This window comes from Amblyomma americanum, chromosome 9, assembly GCF_052857255.1.
Source record: "Amblyomma americanum isolate KBUSLIRL-KWMA chromosome 9, ASM5285725v1, whole genome shotgun sequence".
NCBI classification, from domain to species: domain Eukaryota; kingdom Metazoa; phylum Arthropoda; class Arachnida; order Ixodida; family Ixodidae; genus Amblyomma; species Amblyomma americanum.
Window position 1 is genome coordinate 12,173,775 of NC_135505.1, and position 13,693 is coordinate 12,187,467.

General features: G+C 47.4%; 1 protein-coding gene across 1 annotated transcript in view; it reads left to right on the forward strand.

The window, feature by feature from the left end:
• LOC144104995 (uncharacterized) overlaps positions 1 to 13,693 on the forward strand; it is a 77,897-nt gene that overhangs the window by 10,432 nt on the left and 53,772 nt on the right. The gene's annotated exons all lie outside the window — the stretch shown is intronic.

Sequence of the window (13,693 nt, forward strand, 5' to 3'; positions counted from 1 at the left end):
CTTGCTGAGGCTGTTACAGAGTTTGGGTATAAACTACAGTTCGGGCAAAAGCCTGTGCTACGTAAAATTCTGACGAAGCCGATAGCCGATTTTACCGGCGATTTAGCGCGCTTGGGCCAAATATTTTCACACATAGAGTCCTGCCACTCCCCAGTTTTAAGCTTGAAGCGTGCTCCTCGGCGACATGACTTCGTTTTGAGCACCACGTGACTGAACATAAGCGTTGTTTTCGTACACACAAGCGTGACGCGCGTTCAGGAAACCCTCACTCGCTCTCTTTTACGCGTGATGCAAGATTCCATATATATATATATATATATATATATATATATATATGCGTAAGGAGGACAAGGGGAGCGGCCGCACGGGTGTTTTCTTAGCGTGAATATCCTGATACATATCCCCACCTGAGGCAGGCGACGCCACCGTTGCTCGCTTCTGATTTGCTCCTTTGGTTGCCTTTGATTGCTTTTTTTTAATGAGGAGGCAATTAAATATGGCGCTCGCTTCAGTGATTTTGGCGGGAAAACATGCTTTGACTGTAAGAGCCGTTGGAGCCACCGGCCATAGCAGTCTCTTATGTGCGTCGTGCGTGCCTGCGTTTCAAACGTGTGCTGTGTGGCGTGCTCGATTCTGATGGTGAAGAGTGGCGAAGAAGCAACAATGTTATAATACGTTGACTCTGGTTGACCTGCTTAGTGTGCCAGACAGTAGGCGCAAGAACACAGAGTGCGACTTCCCAGAGTTCACGTACGACATGGTGCCGCTCTCTGCGAACTGTGGGCGCTCATCGGCCATTCACGGTCGTTTAAAATATCTAGGTAAGCAAATTATATTGAATGTCGGCGCTCAATATATGTTTTTGAACTATTTCCCGAGCAACGGCGTTTTGGGAGCAAAGTTTAAGGGATCTTCTTATGTACCTCCGAACTTCGCCTTAGGGTCAGGCCTATAGTTCTTAGCTGCCATTTGACTCGAGTCCTGTGGTCGACCGGGAGAGGTGACAAGAAGAAAAGAGAGTGCTCGTGCTGCCGTCGCTGTGAGTCGTCTCGTTCGCCATACGGTTTCCGCTTGTCTCGGCGTCTTGCGCTCGTTAGCATTGGCTCTTTGGCGCCTTAGTTTTGCGGCCGCGTTGAGGTTCGCGTCGGTGGCCATTTTCGGGAGAGGAATAGTACCACCGGAGTGCTTTGAGCCGCCTGGCTGCTTGCGCGCGGGGGTAGAAAGCGCCTGCTCCCACCGTTCTTCGCGGAGCGCATAGAAAATGAGATCAATATGGCATACCGCAATTCACAGTCGGAGTGAACATTACGACCCGTTGAAACTTGTCACATTACACAGAACCGGCGCGTTAAGGCCACACTGCAAACGTGCCTGTTTGTGCTGCACATCGCGGCTGGGGTTCGCTTGCTTTGTGACAGTGCGCGACGCATCAATCTAACAGTATTGTATTGAAATCATATGTGACTGTGGGCGGGACTAGAACCTAACCTTTATTTGATGGAGACAGTTCTGTTACCTTTACGAATTTCAGTCCGCTGGGTGAAGTCGCAGTCGTGTGTAATTAATATTTGCATTACTGGGAGGCAGCACAAATAGGCATGCGGTCTTGAACGTAGAGTCAGTGCTGTTGCGAGCGGTGATGTTAGCTGTCGCTGCGGCCAAGATGCAGCACCGTAGCGGTCATGCTGTGTTCCCGTAATGACAGCATACGAACAGGCAGAAAAGCCGTTTTCTCTTAGCAGCTCAAGAAGAGCAGACGTGTTAAAGCCGTGAATTCGGACTTGCACATTTAACTGCAGATCCACGAAAATGCCGTGACAACAAAACGACTGTGCTTTGTTTGGTACCGAATGCTGCGACTAAAAGCTTATCTCAGGAATGTCATTCACTAAATTCGCGACGAAAGTCTTATTGATACAACGAAACGTAGTCACAAAGAACTCTAGGTTAATAATTTTTTTCTAATTGACAAATATTTTTCAGACCCCGTGCCTAGCGCATATTATTTCGATATAAATACAGTTACTAACGAATTCAAAAATAGGGACTTTTATGACAATCATTTAAACGGTTTTCGACCATCTTTTTGTTTTTCTGGTATGTCACGAACTCTCCTATACTACAAAATTTGCAATTCTGAACCTATATGTTTATAAACTTCGCTTCTGCCGTCCTCGGCAAGCCAAATGATAAGCTAGAGTAAGTGCGCACTGCAATAGCACGAAGCGGGCACCTCGCTTTTGCAACAGAGCTGAAGTCAAGAAAAACTGGAACGGCTCCTTGGAGCTGGTTGGTATACCGCCAGCTTGGAATCGATGGTAGTGTATATCGTAATTCCTGCTCAGAATGAAGTTTGCTGCTAGACTTATTGATGAAATCCTGTGAGGCATTGCGTCCTTAAACGATTCAACTCTGTGCTTTAGAAACAGACATAGAATCTGGCGTTATTTGTAGTGCGTAAATTTGTTGAAGGTTGAACATATCAATGACATACTCACATACGTGATGCGCACAAAACAACTCCATGTTGTGCGTAACTGTAGAAGACGAACGCATGCGATCAAAGCCATTTAGAAACAAAAACTGATAGGGCACAAGCTAATATTGTACTGCTTTGTTCAGACTAGTCTGCACCACCTGCTGAAAAATGCGACAAACAGGGTCCAGAACCGACGGCGGGGGGACACTACTGGGGAGAAACCACCCCGGCTGTTGATAGTAAGTTTCTATACGTGTGCATTTCGCCAGCTTTTTCAACGGTATTTCTTCTTAACAGAGCTAAGCGCTCTCTTCACAAACTACGACTAAAGTTATTGAAACTGTCCTGTCTGATGGAACTCATTACACACAAGCTAATGCGCTCGGGACCAAGAAGGGATTCTGCAAAGGACAGCTGTGTGATGAGCCATGAAACGAAGCAGCGGCGAAACTGGATGTCGTACTCTGGCCAAGGCTCGCATTAACATTAACTGCCCCAATCTCAACGGTGAGTAAAATCGTTTATCACAACCGCAGTTTCATGCGCAATTCTGAACTTGTTCATTCTGCCAACACTACTCTTTTTTAAGCACTTAATAACGAAGATTTAACGCCGCAATCGCAATGTGAGGCTGTGCCAGTGTAATAGCTTTTATAAATTTGTAGTTCCTTCACTAAGTGAGATTTGTCAACGGTTCACTCCATCAGGTACCACCTAACTTTGTTAATTTTATCTTTGCCATGTTTCACACGCAGTCATCGTTGGCCCGTGCATTTCCTGGGGCGACAAGAAGCAGCAGGCATGCTCAAAAGAGCCCATGCAATCGTTAACTTGCAACCCGACACATCTCAGAGAAGACTTTGGTGCTTCGTTTGTGCGTATATTGTAACAGTTGTTACACTGAAAAGGAACTGCAGCGGCTGAACGAGGGCACCAGAGAAACGGACCTACACTTCAGCGTCGTCTACTTCTAGAGGCTGCGATCTCTTTCTTCTTCTACTTCCAATCCTGGTATCACTGCCCCCTCTTGAGGAGCATCGCCCCGATGCGGTGTTACCGTCAGACCGAATAGCGGGGAGAAAAAGTGTTCAAGAGGTACATTACGAGTCTGACATCACGGAATATGACTACATGCAGCCGGAAAGTCACTCGGGGGGGTCGCTCGTAGTACGGCTTCATTCGCACCACATGCACAACGTCGCTGCGCTTGCCGTTGTGCGATGAACGAGCTGGCGAGGCTGGTGCAACTTCGTACGTTACGTCGCTGAGGCGGCGGACAACAAGGTAAGGGCCGAAGTAGCGGCGCAGTAACTTTTCGGACAGCCCGTGACGACGAACGGGCGTCCAAACCCACACATAGTCGCCTGGGTGGTAGGTAACGTAGCGGCGTCCAAGGTTGTAGCGGTCAGCATCGATCTGCTGCTGACGGTGAATGCGGTGTCTGGCCAGTTGCCGTGCTTCTTCCGCGCGCTGAACATAGGTGGCGACGTCGACAAGTTCACTCTCACTGTCAGGGGGGTCCACGGGTAGCATATCATCGAGGGGGGTGGTAACCTGTCGACCGAAGACTAATTCGAACGGAGTGAACTGTGTCGTCTCTTGCTGCGCGGTATTATACGCGAATGTTGCGTATGGGAGAATTTCGTCCCATGTCTTGTGCTCGATATCAATATACATGGAAAGCATGTCGGTCAAGGTCCTGTTGAGGCGTTCTACCAAGCCATTTGTCTGCGGGTGGTAGGCTGCTGTACGTCTATGGCTGGTGTGCGTGAGCTTGAGTACGGCCTGATTGAAGCGGGCCGTAAATGCAGCTCTACGGTCAGTAATGATAGCTGCAGGAGCGCCATGACGCAGGACGATGTTGTGGACGAAGAAGTCGGCGACTTCAGCAGCAGTACCGTTTGCAAGTGACGTGGTCTCAGCTTATCGGGTCAAATAATCTGTCGCGACCGCAATCCACCGGTTTCCTCTGGTCGACTTCCGAAAAGGGCCGAAGAGGTCTATGCCAATTTGCTGAAAAGGGATCTTTGGTGGTGCTATGGGCTGCAGAAAGCCGGTTGGCTGCAGAGGAGGAGATTTGCGCCGTTGGCAATCCCGGCATGTTGTTACGTATCTACGCACGGATGGGAGTAAATTGGGCCAGTAATACTTAAGCCGAATCTTTGCCAGTGTGCGACTAACCCCCAAGTGGCCGGCGGATAGTTCGTCTTGACAAGCGCTTAAGATTTCGGAGCGTAACTGGGATGGCACAACAAGCAGAAACGTCTCTTTGTTGCTGTCAAAGTTGCGCTTGTAGAGGACTCCACGCCGCAGAATGAAGGTATGTAGTTCACGGCGAAACACACGAGGTACATGAGAATTCAAACCCTCCAGATACTTAACGAGTGGCGCCAACTCAGGATCTGCTCGTTGAAGCTGCGCCATACGGGAGATGCTAATGGCACAAAGAACAGGGCAATCTTCGGGGATGTCTTGCGTAGCCGGTTCCACGGGCGCTTGTGATAAACAGTCCGCGTCCTGGTGCTGCCGACCCGATTTATAGACGACCGTAACGTCGTACTCCTGTAAACGAAGGCTCCATCTGGCCAACCGGTCAGAAGGGTCTTGAATGCTGGCCAGCCAGCATAGCGAGTGATGATCGCTGACAACACGAAACGGTCGACCGTAGATGTAAGGTCGAAACTTACCCAGAGCCCAGGTGGCGGCAAGGCACTCTTTTTCAGTCGTCGAATAGTTCCGTTCCGATCGAGAAAGTGTGCGGTTCGCGTAGGCGATTACTCGCTCTGCGCCGTCCTGCCACTGTACGAGGATCGCTTTCGAGGATTTCTCTGGCTTGATCGTTAGTTGTGCAGACTGAAGGGCTTGAAGGACAATGCGCAATCGCTGCAAGTGTTGTTCGAAGCTAGACGAAAAGATGGCATTACGTAAACGGCATTATGTATACAGAGACTTTATTCAAGCAGTGGTAGGTTGTGTCGATACTGTCGAAATTACATGTGCGCAAAAAGGACTACGGGACTTTGTTGTCGAAGTTCCACTTTGAGAGAAGTATACAGTCTGGCCGGAATAAAAAGCAAACAGCGCGATCCAACAAAACATCTTTTGTGGGCTCTCGTTTTGATCCGGCATGACTTTACGTAGCAGTGTTCACGCGCTCCTTTAAAACTGCATCAAGGATTCATCTTGAGCCTAATTTCTGCTTCATACATTTTTCTCGGATTTCTCTTCCAGGGAAGCGTTTTTGTAACTTATGATCAATAAAAGGTTCTAGTGATATTTAACATTCGTTTTGGTTTGATTTCGTATAGTGCTCCTCAGATTTGCTTTTTTTTCCTTACTTAATTTTCTCTACAAACATATAGGTGATGACGCCGTAAGAATGCACATCAGAGGGTTAGTTGTTGGGCTGGCTAGGCACACTTGCGCAAGATACTTCGTGAAAATTTTTCTTGCACTACCTTCAACGGAGCTTTGGTTCGATCGTCAGAAAACTAGACAAATTTGCGCTCTCTAATCTTATTTTCTGGCATGATATAAAACCTACCAACTTTACGGATTGGGTATTTTTATAATGCAACTCCGAAACGATCTTGAAATGAGGTGACCTCCTATTGCACTACTTTCATTAGCTACGCAGTCCATATGTAGGAAGTTGTTCTGATGAGCTACAGAGTTTCAATAAAAGCAAAATGTTCACTTTTTACTTAGAACTTTCAAGCTCATGCTATGATTGTAAAGGCGACGACAGTGAATGAGCGTAGATAGGCCACTTTTTAAGTGCTTAGAAACCCGCTTGTTATTCGCTAAATACGCGAGAAAAAGCGTCGTTGTGAAGGCATTGCTGTTTCAGGGAATATAGCACACAGTGACGAGTTGGCGGTTTTGAGCATTGCGCAAGCAAGCGATATGTGCCCTTAAGTACAAAATGGTGAGAGTAGACAACGAATTATTGAAGAAGTGTCTTAATTTTTTGCTTTGTACTTGTACTATAAATCACATTCTGATTTTCTAAAAAGCTAGCTATCTTTAACCTTCTTCAGCGCAATGTTCTTGTTTTCATAGAGCCGCGAGACGAAAATTCAAAGTCAATCTTTGTAATTAGCTATTTAAAGGTTATAATCAGCATTTTACAAGCAGCCGCCAAGAGCATATATGCGGCACAACAAGAATTACCTCCTTTCAGCTTCCTTTCAAATGATGTTTGACGGCCTACAGAGCATAAAAATGCCCCATCGAGTAAGTGAAAAACCTTTCTTTCGCGTTTAGCGTTCGCGAGATCGCCAGTCACGCATGGCAATCGTGAGCGCTGGAAGCGCACCACGCCTAAAACAAGCATGCAAAAAATTTCCTCCACTCACGCTTGGCTAGCGTTACGCCTCCTGTGAGTAATGCAGAGGAAGCGTGATTTCTCTGCGTGAAAACACAGTACACTTAGAACAAGCGTGCAAAAAATCAACCACACTCACGCTTGCTAAGCGTGAAAACACACCATGCTTACAACAAGCCTGCAAAAAATCATCGTCTCTCACGCTTGCTAGCCCAGAAAAATTTTAGAGTGCCATTTCGGTTTCGGTTCGACGGTCGTTTTTAGAGGGCAATGTGACAGCGGTGGTGTTCTGGATCCATTTCGCTCGGATGGAAGTTGCTGAAGACGACGTCATCCAATGCAAAGCACGAGAAACTAGAAGAAACGGGGGCTGTCCGTCTGCGTCCTTAATAGGGCCGTGCTAAAAATGCATTTCGAACACATGGTATTAATGAATATTACTGTTGTATTTTCATGTCCCTGTGCTTACAGTCATACAGGCATTGCGTAATCAGGGGGTAGAAGAGCCGTATGTCAAAATACTGGAAGATATATATAGCAACTGCACAGCTATTATAGTTCTCCATAAAGTCAGCAATAAAATTCCAATAAGGAAGGGCGTCAGGCAAGGAGACACGATCTCGCCAATGCTGTTCATCGCATGTTTACAGGAGGTATTTCGAGGCCTAAATTGGAAACAGTTGGGAATAAGAATAAATGGAGAATACCTAAATAATCTGCGATTTGCTGATGATATTGCCTTGCTGAGTCACTCAGGAGGCGAACTGCAAATCATGATCAATGAGTTAGACAGGCAGAGCAGATCGATGGGTCTAAAAATTAACATGCAGAAAACCAAGGTAATGTTCCACAGCCTAGCAAGGGAACAGCAGTTCACAATTGGCAGCGAGCGCCTAGAAATTGTGACGGAATACGTCTACTTAGGGCAGGTAGTGACGCAGTGGATTCCAAGAGAAAGTAAGCGTAGCAGGGGGTGGCAGAAGGTTAGGTGGGCGGATGAGATCAAGAAGTTTGCAGGCAAAAGGTGGATGCAGCTGGCAAAGGATAAGTTTAATTGGAGAGACATGGGAGAGGCCTTTGCCCTGCAGTGGGTGTAGTAAGGCTGATGATGATGATGATGATGATGATGATGATGCTTAAATTGCAATACGAATGCTTTCGAAGTATGCCAGGAGCAACATTTAGAACATTCTTACAAATGCATCAAAAATGCATTTTCTGTCCACTTAGTATATTTATTATACACTACAATATACTAAAAATATAGATTAAATACATTAAAAATACACTAAAAGTCTACAATATTACATTAAAATATACAAAATATACATTAAATACAATACACTCATTAAATATATACTAAAAATATACAATTATTGTATTAAAAATATATTCATTTCGGCTTTAAAAAAGGTGTACTAGTCGGATTCACTGGCACTGATCAATGCTGTCAAGAGCAGAAGTAATGACTGAACTGGCCACAACAAACAATTCCACAGAAAACGCGTTATCAAGTCTGACAGTGGAAGGTCAGGTGACTGGACCTGGACCGGAAAGATGTCGCCACACAGGAAATGCCTACGAAAAGTGGCGTCAGCACGCACGAACTGCTAGCTCCGAAAAGCGTGTTATTTGGCTTGGCTTATATATAGCTCCGGAGAAGAGACACATTACCTTTCCCGGTGAGACGCTTGTTGCGGAAAAACTGTGGGCCCTCAAATTGTCGCAGAGGTGTCGGAGTGTGTGGTAGGTCATCTTGGGAACAGTGCTAACACAGGACGGAGCGAGAACGCAACACATGCTCTGTGTTGTGTTCTCGCTCCGTCCTGTGTTAGCGCTGTTCCCAACATGATCGTAAACCAACAAACCCAACTCTACTCTTCTGTGTGGTAGGTGTCCGACATTTATCGGGGGCCCCGTAGCCGCGGCTGGCGAGCCGGCGGAGTGGGCTGTCGATGTTGCTGGCCAGGCCGGTTGCCGAATACGTTGTGTTCAGCGCGAGCGAAGTCGCACTCCCACTTTCATCTTCATCAGCGCCACTACAGGTGCTTCCCTTAGCGCCATGCGCGATAAAAGAAAAATAAATAAAAAAGGTATCTACAAATTCCTTCATGTCAGTGAAGTTCGGGTCAGAGGTTGTGAAGGTCGTCGGGCGGCCGAGCCTGGCTGCTGCGCAAAAGGGCGAGGGGAGACAAAAGATGAGGCTGATGACGCAAGTAACAGGCGGAAAAAGTCATCGATGAATTGGAGGCGAGCTAGGCGTGCTTCATTCGTAAGGCCTACTGGTGGGGCCGGCACTTGGGTTGAAGATGGACGGGAAATGCCAATACAGAAAATGCATCCACGTGGGGATTTACGGGAGATATGCGATGTGCGCGTGCCCAGTCGGTTCGGGCGAAAGTATGGCGTGGAGAAACCGCAGCCGTAGAAGTGAAGGCGTTGCCTCGGCAGCTGGCGACGGCACTGGGCTTGAGTTCCGCTGCGTGGGGCACGGGTTGCTTTGTAGGGAAGAATTCGAAGTGGGCGACGGGGTGTACCGACTCTTTGCGAATGCGAGTCCTCTGTGGCGTTGGGGCCGCTTGCTGGGAACAGAGGGCACAATTCCGGGACTTCGGGCTCGGAATGGGAAGGAAGCAGTAGTGCTGAGTCCATTGGCGGTGTTGGACGGGGCACGTTGTATGCGTCGCATGCATGGCACCTCCTGCGATCGTTTTCTCATCTTTCGCGGAGGCACAGTCACTTGCGAAGGCGCCAAGTCAGCAAAGATCCGTGGTAGTCGTTTCGGGTGACGCGTGATGCGCGACAAGGTTCTGGTGTGGCTTGCATGCGCGCCCCGCGGCATGAAGGACAGATGGGCTCACTGTGGTTGGGCTTGAGGTAGCAGGCGAACGTGCGACTTGAAGAGAGTTGGGGCGCGGGTCGAGAGAGAACTCTTCTGGTGATGGTTCAAGGGCAGGTGCCACGGTTGGTAAGCAGGGCACGGCAGAAGGCGCCCTGGGACGGGAGCTTGCGAGTGGATGGCCGTCCGTAGGAGCCGGTGGAGCAAACTTGCGAGAGACCGGGGTGGGAGCGGCTCCGGTGTAGTAGCTGGCAGAGGGAAAGCCGAAACAGCTATGAGGGGAGACTAGGCCAGTGTTCGTGAGTTGAGTAGTGGCGCAGAGTCTGAGCCCGGAACAGCAGCGCAGAGAGTCCGCGGGGGCTCCAAGCCAAAATACGCCGTCAGATCCTTCTTGAAATCGGCGTATATGTCCGGGCCAGGAGGCTGCAACCGCAACTCTGCCAGGAGACTGGGTGGGAGTTAGCGGCTGGCGTGCTGATAGCGCAGCAGCAGTCTGGACACGGGCTGACGTGAAAGTGCTAGTCCAGCAGCGCCAGCCACAAAACGGGTTCCCTGGCATAAAACACAGGCAGGCCGGGCAGCCGAGGAAGGAAGGAGCGCTGATACGGCTGGAGGAGCTCACCGGATGCGATGGTAGGCGCGTAGATGGCGGCAAGAAGCTGCCGAAAACAGGGCGCGAACAAGGGGCGTGCAGCGGCAAGGCCAAGTGGAGGGACAGTACGGGCAGGAGTGCAGATACGGTGAGGCGGCGCTGCGTGCGTCGAAGCTGTCGTCCGGAGTCACCAGATGTGGTACGTGATCCACATTTATTGGAGGTCCCGGTAGCCGCCGCTGGTGAGCCGGCGGAGCGGGCTGTCGATGTTCCTGTCCAGGCCGGTTGCCGAATGCGTTCTGTTCTGCGCGAGCGAGGTCGCGCTCCCAGCCTTCATCTTCATCAGCGGTGCTGGCGACGCCAGCGCCGTTACAAATGGTGGCTTTCAAATCTGCAGACGGTCTAGAACCGAACTGCTAGTCCTAAATTTGCGTCAGGCAGCGGTCAGGAGCCGAACTGTCAACCAACAAATACATGGACCTCTGTGGCAGCCGGTCGGCCTTGCCAGTCGGGGTCCTTTTTGCTGGCATGTTCGTGCCCAGAGGTGTGCATGGCGCCCTTGCCGGTATAATGCTATCGAGCTGTCCACACGTAATTAACATAAGTGATGATTGCCATCCTGCTAGATGTCACCATAAACAAATGGACGACAGAAAAGGCAGAGTTTTCACTGCTGCCCGAAACGTGATTTGGAGCACTATATAGTTGTTCCACGGAAGCTCGAAGTGTGCTGCAAATATACTGACGCGGATTACCCATTTGTTAGAATTGAGGAATTCTTTGGACGAATTAATTTCGTATTTACGAAAGTACACTGTAAATAAATAGACAACATGTTATCTCTCGAAACAAGATTACGAGCACTAACTGTTGAACGGCAGCTTGAAGTGTGCTGCAAAGTATACCTTGGACGAATTAATTTCGTATTTACGAAAGTACACTTTAGATACATAGCCAACATACAAAGGCCATTTCCCGACACGCGATTTCTAGATTCTTCTACAGCAGCTAAAAGTGTGCTTCAAATATGTTTAAAATGACTGCCCGTTTGTGAAAATTGAAGTGTACTTAAGACGAATTAATTTTACATATACGCAAGTACACTTTTAATACGTTGACAAGATACTAAAGTCGCATACATATTATTTCACACATTTGAAACGTGCTAGAAACATGCTTTAAGTGACGTATTTTTGGAAAATTTTAACAATTCGAATACCAAGCATAAAATTTCAGGAACCAATTTGCGGCATTTTTTCAGAGCATTCATCAATACAAAATATGTTTAAAATAGTTAATTAATATCCCGCCGTGTATACCAAACGTATTAGTTTTCGCTAAGGGCGGCGATGACGGAGCCGTCTAAAACAGTATCCAGCGAAGGTGATCTGTTCGCGCCTCCACGGGTCGAAACAAACTCGCGGCCGTAACCGTTTTACCGTAAAGGTTTTGCATAGTTAGCCACGAAACATGGTGGCAGGCGACCACAATGGGGTGGGCCTCCTCTCAGAGGTCAAAAGAGCTGGCTTTTGGGCTTTTTCGGTACATTCTTGATTTGTAAGGCGCAAAACAGAACAAAAGGCACGAAGGTAGACAACAGGACGAAGCGCCTCCTGCTGTCAATCTTGATGTTTTGTTCCGTTCTTTACGCTTTATAGATCAAAAAACGCATCCTGCCAGAAGATTCGGACAGACAAACATCGCCAAAATCTTAAATTTTGATTTTTAATGCATGCCCGAAAGCTTTGTCTTGTAGTCGCTTGGAAACTCTTTGGTGGAAGCATGAACTGTTGAGTGAGTTGGTTTTGAACGATGGACGTTTTATATTTTAATGGTCTTTATAATGGCCAGATGGGGAAGCGCATATATGATAGACTCAGGCACCAGCCTAAAAATGTCGAGAATGCAGATTCTCGTAATCTTGGTATCCATTTTCGTGATTGGAAGTGCACCCTGCACTTCGAAAGGTGTCAAGTGGTTGCAAGAAATAAAGATCAGCTGCATCGAGAAATGATTGCGGCCACAGAGATCAAGGAGTGGGTGATTGCTGTTCAGTTCAGTTTATTTCCTTAAAGACCCCTATTCCGGCGTATATTACATAAGGGGTGGGGCTACAGATATAACATACATCAGGTTTTAATCTAACATCAGCTGCGTTATCTATTGGCGGAATATTGATGGACAGGTAATGATGGCTGAGACTTGGCGGTGAAGGCCGTTCCAGTCAGATGCTGCTCGGGCAAACAAGGAGGCCGAAATACAGTAGTACGGGAGCGTGGACGGACAACTTGAAGCGGATGACCAGTGCGCTGAGACATGTGCATGCGGCGTACGATGTGGGATGCTTCGTACAATGAAGTGTTGACGAATTTGTGAAAAAGGCAGAGGCTAGGAATGCGATGGGAAAGAATTTACAAGTTAATTTCAGCTTTTAAAGACCATACACTGATGTCATTAGAATATACGGAAGGAATGAATCTAACATCGCGATTTTGAACTCGTTCGAGGTTAGCCTTAAGATAGTTTTGGTGGGGATCCCAGAAGGTTGATGCATATTCAAGTTTAGGTTTATCAGTGACTTATATGCTAGTAATTTCAAGTCTTTTGGTGCATGGCTTATGTGGCGTTTGAGGAAACCTAGTTTTATGTTGGCCGATGAAATGATGTTGACAATGTGCGCATTCCAGGACAGGTTAGTTGACTGTGTAATGCCTAAGTACTAAAATGTTCGCACAGATTCTATTGGTAGGTTGTCTATGTGGAAGTAGAACGAAAAGGTCTAAGCCATCGGTTGAATGACATGAGCTTACATTTGTTAGGGTTGTCATTAACCACTTCATCACACCACTCTTGTACACTTTTAAGGTCAGTCATAAGAGCGTTTTGGTCAGGAATGTTAGTTACTGTACGATAAATGACGCAGTCGTCAGCAAACAAGCGGATTCAGGAAGACACATGGAAGTTTAAATAGTTAATGTATATTAAGGAAGGAATAGAACCGAGGACAGATATTTGTGGGACACCTGAGCTTACGGGTACGGGGCTAGACGACTGGCTCTTCATGGGCACAGATTCAGAATGATTAATAAGAAACTGTTCTAACCATCTTGAGACATGAGAGTGTAAATTTAGGAGAGAAAGTTTTAGCAGCAAGCGTTGGTGGGATATTTATTGAATGCTTTATCGTAATCTAAAAATACAGCGTCCGTCTGGAAGTTACAGTCAAGATTTGCATGCAGGTCATGTAGAAAAAGTGCCAACTGTATTTCACATAATAATCCTTTCCTAAATTCATGTTGTGAGTGATGAAAGAAGTTGCTAGTGTCTAAGCAGTTCATGGATTCGTGAGTATATGGCATGTTCCATGACCTTGCACGGTACGCTGGTTGATAAGATGGGGCGATAATTAAAAGGGGAATTCTATTACCTGATTTGTGGACAGGAACGACCTTTCCC